Here is a 9,854-nt window from a genome sequence, read left to right on the forward strand (position 1 = left end):
TATGCATTTATTATATAAGTCTACTAACCTCGACTGCATGCTCTAAATCTTGCAAGCATGCAAATCTGCAATGCAACATAATCTAAGGAATGCCAAGCTAGATTTCTGCGCTATTAACACCAGAACAAAAATAGAATTAATGGAACTTGCTATAGTGAATAAAACTTTAGTCCAACAGATTGCCAGTCTCCTTTTGTCCTGCAAAAGAATAATACAGTAAATAACAAATTATGATAACTCACCGACAGAGTTATGTGATCTTCTGTCAGAGTCTTTCCCTCACGTTCAGTCTGACAGTCTGCTGCTGTTTGGATGCTCAACCTGGCAGCATCAGCACCACCTCTGCTAGATAAAGCATGACATCACCTCCCAGCGCTGTGATTGGTCGAGAGGGATGCAGGCTTCTGATGGGCTGGAATAGCTGGGAGTGCAGATAGGGGGTGGTTAACTCTTTGTTGAAAGCTGGTTTCAGAGAAAGAAAGGGCATAGATTCTGCAGCTTTATGCAGAAGAAACAGTACTTCTTCTTAATTTTTAAATATGGCAAAAAATTTTGAGTAATTAATAAATATTGAGTAATACAAGTAGAATTTTTATTTTTTGGTTTATTATTGTTTATGGTAACATGGCTATTGGAGCTATCAAAAATAGCACAGAGATTGCTTTAATTTGCTTTAATATATGTCCTTTTTTAGCAAATAAAGACTTGGAATCCCTGCATTCCTTTTTTAGTTTATTTCAGTTTAGAATTTAATTACGTGCAGCATCGTGTGCTAAACCAGTTCTGTCTGGTTTTGGGAGCTGTTCGAAATGTCATGTCTAAAAACGGAGGAGGACAGGGATTTATGTGTCATCTTCTCACTCACTCATGGCTGGAGTCTTGATGATGACTATGACACAGTAACCTTGCCAGCATGCTCGTTTGGATTTGGGCAAGACTGGGCCTGTTTGAACAGTCTGTCAGTGGCCCATCTGTTGCTCTGGTCCTGTGCCAAATCAATTACTGGTGTTTTTACAATTTCAAACACAGCTTGTAGAACATTGTATTTCTTTTATGTAGAAAAACCTGATTTACAACCAAAATTGTAATATGCATGTAGCATCTCTAATTTCAGAAATTAATGGTTTCTAGATGTATTTATTGACATTTTTGTGTAAAAATGGGATTTGTAAAACGATAAATTCACACTGTCAGTGTTTGGGATTGACAATCTCCTGTTCACACAGTAGTTTACCATACAGGCTCGAGTATGGTCTGCATAAATGTGCACCGTGCAAAACTGCAAAGTCTTATCACATTCGACAAGACAAAAGTTCCGTTGAGGTGCAACTTCATCTGTCAGATCTTAATTAACCGACAGAAAATTTTAAATTTCAGTAAATAGCGAATAATTTGTGTTGCGCACAGACCACAAAACTGACGGGTTCCGGTTGACTGGATCTAAACCTTCAGGTGACACACCTGCTCATACTCTGGTAGTTACCGAAATCACACATGAAAGCCCACAACACACGATAGACACAGGTTTGTGCAGCAGAGTGTTTCTCTCATTCTGAGTTCCATTCACACAGCAGAAGTTGTGAGTTCTGAAAATGTACGGGTATGAGTTCGGTTATAGAATGCGGTTGTCACCAAATAATCTAAATGTGTGTGAACGAATCGTATTAAAGGTATAGTTTACCCCAAAAAATAAATCTTTTCATCGCATTTACTCACCAAGTTATTTCAAACCTGTATGAATTTCTTTCTTCTATTGAACGCAAAAAAAAAAAGAAAAAAAAAAGATATTTTGAATAACGTTGGTAACATACAGTTGCTTCACATCTTGTAAATAAGTTGCTTCACACACACACACACACACACACACAGGTTTGTTTTTGTGAAAAGTGGGGACATCCCATAGGCGTAATGGTTTTTATACTGTACAGACCGTATATTCTATTGCCCTACACCAACCCTACCCCTAAACCTACCACTCACAGGAAACTTTGTGCTATTTCAGATTTTCAATACACTCCATTCTGTGTGATTTATATGCGTTTTGAAAAGTGGGGACATGGGGTAATGTCCTGAAAAGTCACCTTCTCCTTGTAATACCTATGTCATACCTTTGTCATTATACAAATTTATGTCCTCATTTGTCACAAAAACGCGCGCACACACACGCACACACACACAACAGTATAATATCTGACACTGGGGCATTACCCTTTGTACCATTTAGGTACTAATGTAGGCCTACACTGTACGTAGGTACAAATAGGTTATGTACCTTTAAGGGACTAAAATGCACCCTTTCGGTGTAAATAAGGTACAAAATCTACTGTCACAGTGACAGCTTTTGTACATTTTGTTTTTCTGAGTGTGGTAGCCATTGACTTCCATATTTTCCCCCTCTATGAAAGCCAATGGCTATCAGCAACCGTTTACCTACATTCTTCAAAATGTCTTCTTTTTTTGATCAACAGAGAAAGAAAATCATACAGGTTTGGAACAACATGAGGGTGAGTAAATGATGATAACATTTTAATTTTGGGGGGAAAAAGCCTATCTCTTTAATGACTCAAATGCAAGACTTACAGCAATATTCTGCTGCTGTGTGAATGTGGCCAGTAATGTGCAGGGTACTCTTTGATGATTTCAGCATCCAAGGTGCTTATATGAACCTGTTTGCAGTTTCGAGGTCTCTCAGGTGAGGTGGAAATATTCCCAGCGGTTTGATATGGATGTTGAATATGGCGGAACAGAACACACTGTACTTTATTTCCCAGTGGCCTCAAGAACACTGACGTCAGGCACTTACCCTATACCAAACGAAACTAAATTACCTGCCATACATCTCCAACCATGATGTAAGTGAATAGAACAAAGGAACTCAATGCACATGGATAAATGCAAAACAAAAGATTGCATAAAAAACATTTTTGCAGTTAATAATACAACAAAATGATATATAAGCACATAATTTGTGCAAGAAAGGATCACCCACCCATATAAACTGGAGGTGAGCATTGTGTTGCGTATATGCTGGATGTGATTACTGAAGGGGGCCGCAGGGGGAGGGGAGACGGCAGTGCTCTAGCGATGATGTCATCCAGCTGTCTGTTAGGTGGAGAGTCGTGTGCACGCATACAGGGTTTTTCACATGGCAACAGAGCAAAGAATGCAGCAAACGAGGTCCTGGAACTGATTAACACAGACATGAAGGACAAAAAAGAACGCATACTAGGAATTGTTTGCAAAAGGTGCATCGAAATCCTTTGCTGAGTGACAACGAGGGACTGAAAAGACAAGGGTGGGGGATGTAGTGAAAGAAAACAATGTGCCTGCAAGGAAAGCCTGATCATCACTGGTAACCCTGCTATGATGTCATTTCCAGCCAATCAGGAGCGGTGCGCTGGATTCTCTAGTCAGAATGATGCAGTTTCCAGTTCACATCTGACCTTACAGCAGTGAGGATGATGACGATGATGAAGCTAATCATGCATACAAGCACAAGCCATACAGGTGTTTTTTGTTTTGTTTTTTTGCTTTGCATAACTACTTTTTTTAAAATTATTATTGTTTGGACTAAATGCAACTCAAATTTTGATATTTTTTGTACTTTTTTGGATTTTTCCCCACCTTGTTACATTTGTGGTGTTCCCTGTCAAAAAATGACTGAATACCTATGTCATACCTTTGTCATTATACAAATTTATGTCCTCATTTGTCACAAAAACGCGCGCACACACACACACACACACACACACAACAGTATAATATCTGACACTGGGGCGTTACGCTTTGTACCATTTAGGTACTAATGTAGGCCTACACTGTACGTAGGTACAAATAGGTTATGTACCTTTAAGGGACTAAAATGCACCCTTTCGGTGTAAATAAGGTACAAAATCTACTGTCACAGTGACAGCTTTTGTACATTTTGTTTTTCTGAGTGTGGTAGCCATTGACTTCCATATTTTCCCCCTCTATGAAAGCCAATGGCTATCAGCAACCGTTTACCTACATTCTTCAAAATGTCTTCTTTTTTTGATCAACAGAGAAAGAAAATCATACAGGTTTGGAACAACATGAGGGTGAGTAAATGATGATAACATTTTAATTTTGGGGGGAAAAAGCCTATCTCTTTAATGACTCAAATGCAAGACTTACAGCAATATTCTGCTGCTGTGTGAATGTGGCCAGTAATGTGCAGGGTACTCTTTGATGATTTCAGCATCCAAGGTGCTTATATGAACCTGTTTGCAGTTTCGAGGTCTCTCAGGTGAGGTGGAAATATTCCCAGCGGTTTGATATGGATGTTGAATATGGCGGAACAGAACACACTGTACCTGCTTTATTTCCCAGTAGCAACAAGAACACTGAAGTCAGGCACTTACCCTACCAAACAAAACTAAATTACCTGCCATATATCTCCAACCGAGATGTAATGTCTTTCTTTAGTGAATAGAACAAAGGAACTCGATGCACATGGGTAAATGCAAAACAAAAGATTGCATAAAAACATTTTTGCAGTTAATAATACAATGAAATGATATATAAGCACATAATTTGTGCAAGAAAGGATCACCCACCCATATAAACTGGAGGTGAGCATTGTGTTGCGTATATGCTGGATGTGATTACTGAAGGGGGCCGCAGGGGGAGGGGAGACGGCAGTGCTCTAGCGATGATGTCATCCAGCTGTCTGTTAGGTGGAGAGTCGTGTGCACGCGCATACAGGGGTTTTCACATGGCAACAGAGCAAAGAATGCAGCAAACGAGGTCCTGGAACCGATTAACAGAGACATGAAGGACAAAAAAGAACACATACTGGGAATTGCTCGCAAAAGGTGCACCACAATCCTTTGCTGAGTGACAACGAGGGACTGAGAAGACAAGGGTGGGGGATGTAGTGAAGGAAAACAATCTGCCTGCAAGGAAAGCCTGATCATCACTGGTAACCCTGCTATGATGTCATTTCCAGCCAATCAGGAGCGGTGCACTGGATTCTCAAGTCAGAATGATGCAGTTTCCAGTTCATATCTGACCTGACAGGCAGTGATGATGACGATGATGAAGCTAATAATGCATACAAACAAACCATACCCATTTTTTTTTTTTTGCTTAGCATAAATATGTTCTCACATAAATATGTAAGAACGGGTTCTAAATAGTTTTTATCATGATGTTAGTTGCTAGGGTGAACAGGACTGTTGCTAAAATGTGCAAATTAAAATGTGCTATTATATTATAAATATATATCCCTCGTGTTGTGTTCTAGAGATGATTTTCTCTTCCAGAAAATGGGTATAAGAAATGTTGATATTTTTTTGGATAACTTTTTTGGATTTTTTCTCCATCTTGTTACTTATGTGGTGTTCCCTGTCAAAAATGGCCGGTCTATATATATATATAAAAAATGATTGATCATAGTTTTTGAGCTGACATTTACCAAAATTATCCACAAATAATGCAGTTTTCGCTCAAAAGTTGAGGTGCATAATGAGGCCTGTGATCACTCAGTTCCAAAAAAGAAAGTTCCGAAAACAAGTTGACAAAGAATTCAAGATTTGGTGATAAGCAAGCAATTTTTAACAAGCCTGTCATTTTTGACCATATTTGACCGCCCGGGAACAAATAAATGAAATGTACATGGGAATATAGGAATAGGGATGCTAAGTTTAGCAAACAGCACTTATTATATAAAACAAACAATACTGATAATTATTTCAAATTCTTTTCTGCTATATTAAGCCGTTTCATTTTTCAGTCTCATTACGTAATGTGCTTCATACAAAATACACAATAAAGCAAAGCTGCAGTACAATTTTCTGACATCAGTAACACATCAGTCTAATTGCTTGAGTGTGTGATACTTTGTGGCAGAATGACTGATGGGCACACTTTGCTTAAGAGGAATATTAAGGTGTTCTAGTTGAATTATATTAGAACATATTGTGATGAGCTCATTCTGGCACACCCCTCTTGAATAATACAGAGCAAAACAGTGAATTATTCATAGTCATGCTTTGTTTTGAGTCAAAACTGCACAAATGCTTGTCTATTTCCTAGTAGTGATGTTGTATTTTGGTCTCAAAACTGTCCACAGTGGCATATATCAAGGTCAACAATATTCTTAGGCATTCTTAGGACAAGTGTTGTTTAATAAATATCAAGTCAATTTATGTTGCAATAAAAGTACAATTTATTTTTGAGTCATTGGAACACTACTTTCCTTCTGCAGTTCTGACATTCAATCCACTTGTCCAAATGTTACGATCCATTAGGCATCATTTGTAGCTGTAAAGCATTTAGCATTTAAACGATTAAGTCAAAGCTCTACGTGATCTGATTCTGTATTCTAGGTGTGAAGTGCTCTGGATAGTGTGATGTGAGAGTAGGTCATATCTGCAGGCTCTAAACTCAGGACATGAGTCACATGACATCACTCTAATGGTGCGTGCTGCATGACTCATAGCTTTTAACTCTAGCTGTCAGTATCTCTCTGGCCTGGGCTTACGGTCAAAACCATCTACATGCTTAGACATGCTGTTTACTTACAATAAACAGAGAACAAAAGATGATGACATCACATGCAGTCATAAAAAAATAAAGACATTGGGTATGTTGAAAATGGAACATGGTGTAGCTATACTGTATAGCACCTACTATTTCTTAAAAATAGTATGTGAAGCAGCATGCAATAACATGATAAATGTTTCAAACAGTAGCATGCTACTATTGTTGCCACATGACTTCAGGAGGCACTGTATGTTTAATTCAGTAAATGGCATCCATTTTCATCTTGTAAATAAATATGATTTTTCTGAATTTTTAATCAGGCATGCTACCTTACTTTAGCATACATACTATTAAGTGTAGCACTTTACATTTACTGCACTATGAACATTATAATTCAAAACAGTGAATAATTCATAGTCATGCTTTGAGACAAAAAACGCATAACTGCTTGTTTTTCCCTTGGCAGTGATCTTTTGGTCTTAAAATGATCCACGATGGCATAATTTAAGGAATAGTTCACCTAAATACAAAAATATACTGAAATGTTACTCACCCTCAGGTCATCCAAGATGAAGATGAGTTTGTTTCTGTAACGCCAAGCCAGCAGAGGGAGCCCTCGCCCGAGTACTGACCGTGCTTCACTCCCTCTGATTCCTCTGCTTTCACTTCCTGTTTGACTCTCATATAAACTGAGACCAGTCCATGTGCTGATCGCGAAGTATTGCCAGTTGATCTGCCTTACCAAGCGTTATTCTTCCTCTGTTCCTGATTGATTTCCTGTGTATGATTCTGCCTGACTTCTTGACTCACGTTATTTGTACTCTGCCCCTTTTGTTCTGACGCCTGATTGGACTGATGTTTGTGTTTGGACTCATTGCCTGCCTTTCCACTATTGTCTCTGCTTCTGCCCCTGTGTATGACGAACGATCTGCTTGCTTCTCTGACTTTGACCCTCTGCCTGATTATCGACGTCTGTTTAAAGCCTTGACCTTTAATAAACTTCCACTCATGGATTCTAACCAAACTCCAGCGTCTGTTACAGTTTCCTGATCAGAACAAATTTGGAGAATTTAATATTACATCACTTGCTCACCAATGGATCCTCTGCAGTGAATGGGTGCCGTCAGAATGAGAGTCCAAACAGCTGATAAAAATATCTCAATAATCCACAAGTAACCCACATGACTCCAGTCCACCAATCAACATCTTGTGAAGTGAAAAACTGCATATTGATATGTTTGCACTATATGAACATGTGAATTTTCTTTATGCAGGTTATCTATGTTTCCCAAAATGTGCAGTATACACTGCACTAATACAATGCTTTCAACTTGACCTTCCATTCCCAGTATGACAAATGACCCAAAACTCATATCAGCTGCAATACCTGACATTTATTTTTTAGACTTCTTATTAAAGGGGTCATATGATGTGATTTCAAGTTTTCCTTTCTCTTTGGAGTGTTACAAGCTGATTGTGCATAGATAAGATCCCTGAAGTTGCAAAGACTAAAGTCTCAAACCCAAAGAGATATTCTTTATCAAAGTTAAGACTCTGCCACGCCCCCCTAAAACGGCTCGTTCTGACACGCCCCCTACCAAAGACACATTGACACAATTTTATTTAAAATGCTAATTAACAATTTTGTACTGGGTATGATAACTAGACCACTTGAAAAAAATGTGCAAAACATTAGGTCAAGTGACAATGTAAGATACTATAGTGTCTGAAATCTTAAAGGAACACTCCACTATTTTTGAAAATAGGCTCATTTTCCAACTCCCCTAGAGTTAAACAGTTGAGTTTTACCATTTCGAAGCCATTCAGCCGATCTCTGGGTCTGGCGGTAGCACTTTTAGCTGTAGCTTAGCATAGATCATTGAATCTGATTAGACCGTTAGCATCTCGCTCAAAAAAGACCAACTGGTAAACTCAACCACATAGTGACTCACGCTCTGTGAAAATCCAAAGGCATCTGCCATTGTTAGGTTTGCCACACAACCTACACCCCTCAGAATGTGATGAGTCACCCTCACAGGGAAAGCATGCTCGCATCTGTTCACGACTACTCTATTCTAGAAACGTACAGACTAAAGTTAAAGTCTGCAGAACATGGATGCACTGAGTATAGCTCTTAACAATGAGAACATGACCTTTCAATTAATGCAATTCCTCTGAGAAAATGCAAGGTTATATTTTCTGCAGGTTTTATGAAAGTAAATTTAACTCTTAAAGACCTTTTTTAGACCAAGGAAAGAAAACTTAATTAATAAATTAAAGGTAACACAATAAAACATAGCAGCACACAAGAAGTTATATTAGCAACGTTTGAAAATACAGCTTCCAACAGATCTCCAGTGCTTTTAAATTACTTTTACTAAAATAAACAGCTTAAGGTTTGAATAGAACTAGAATATGGAAATAACTTTTACTGTACCTTCTGATCACACAAATTGATGTCCGTCCTCAGTAATTGTGTCGTTTTCAAGTGCAAATGTATAAAAGATTTTTGAATCAAGATAAATTCACTTGAGAAGCAAAATGACAGGTTAAGAAGTCTTGTTTTCTGTGAAATTTATCAAAATGAAGTGAGCTTGTGATTAAAACAAGAACACATATTGACCAAATGGCTCAGAAAACTCAACTTAATTCAAAAGGAAAACAAGTTTTCATACCCTATCACTTAATTTTGTTCAGTTTCAGACTTAATTCCTAATTTTGCATCTCAAGTAAATGCATCAAAGTAAATGTACCAAAAATACTGAGCAAGAGCAATTTTTTGCAGTGCATGCAACATTTAATGCCATAACTTTATGAATTTAAGACTTTCTGCACCTATTTTAATTTGTGGAAGGGTGTCTATCAAATCACTTTTAAGCCAGTCTTGAAGCAGCACTTGACTAATTCAATAGCTGAATGAAGTTTCGGCATGCAAATTATCAAATGGTCATTCTAGCACCTATACTGTGAACAAAAGAACAGGAACTAAATGTTGTTTCCTCTGAAAGTTGACTTTCTATTACCTCTCCAGTACTCAGATTCAAAGTCTCGTTGAGTGGTATTTCACTCATGTGAAGGTCTACAAGAATCTTAAGTCATGAAACAGAGGGGCTGTAGGTGTGAATCTGTATCCCACAGTCTCACTACACCCACTGGGTCCCTCTGCTGCCATATGGCTGCAAAACCACTACTGCCCACCCGTCATCTCAGCACACGCTCTGCTCCATTCAATATGAACACGCTGAACGCTTCTTCAAATAAAACATTATGAACAGACAAAGTAAGTTTGCAGCAAGGCAGATCTTGTATACATATATATATATATATATATATATATATAAAATATT

This window comes from Sinocyclocheilus rhinocerous, unplaced genomic scaffold, assembly GCF_001515625.1.
Source record: "Sinocyclocheilus rhinocerous isolate Xijiao unplaced genomic scaffold, SAMN03320098_v1.1 scaffold1004, whole genome shotgun sequence".
In the NCBI taxonomy this organism is placed as follows: domain Eukaryota; kingdom Metazoa; phylum Chordata; class Actinopteri; order Cypriniformes; family Cyprinidae; genus Sinocyclocheilus; species Sinocyclocheilus rhinocerous.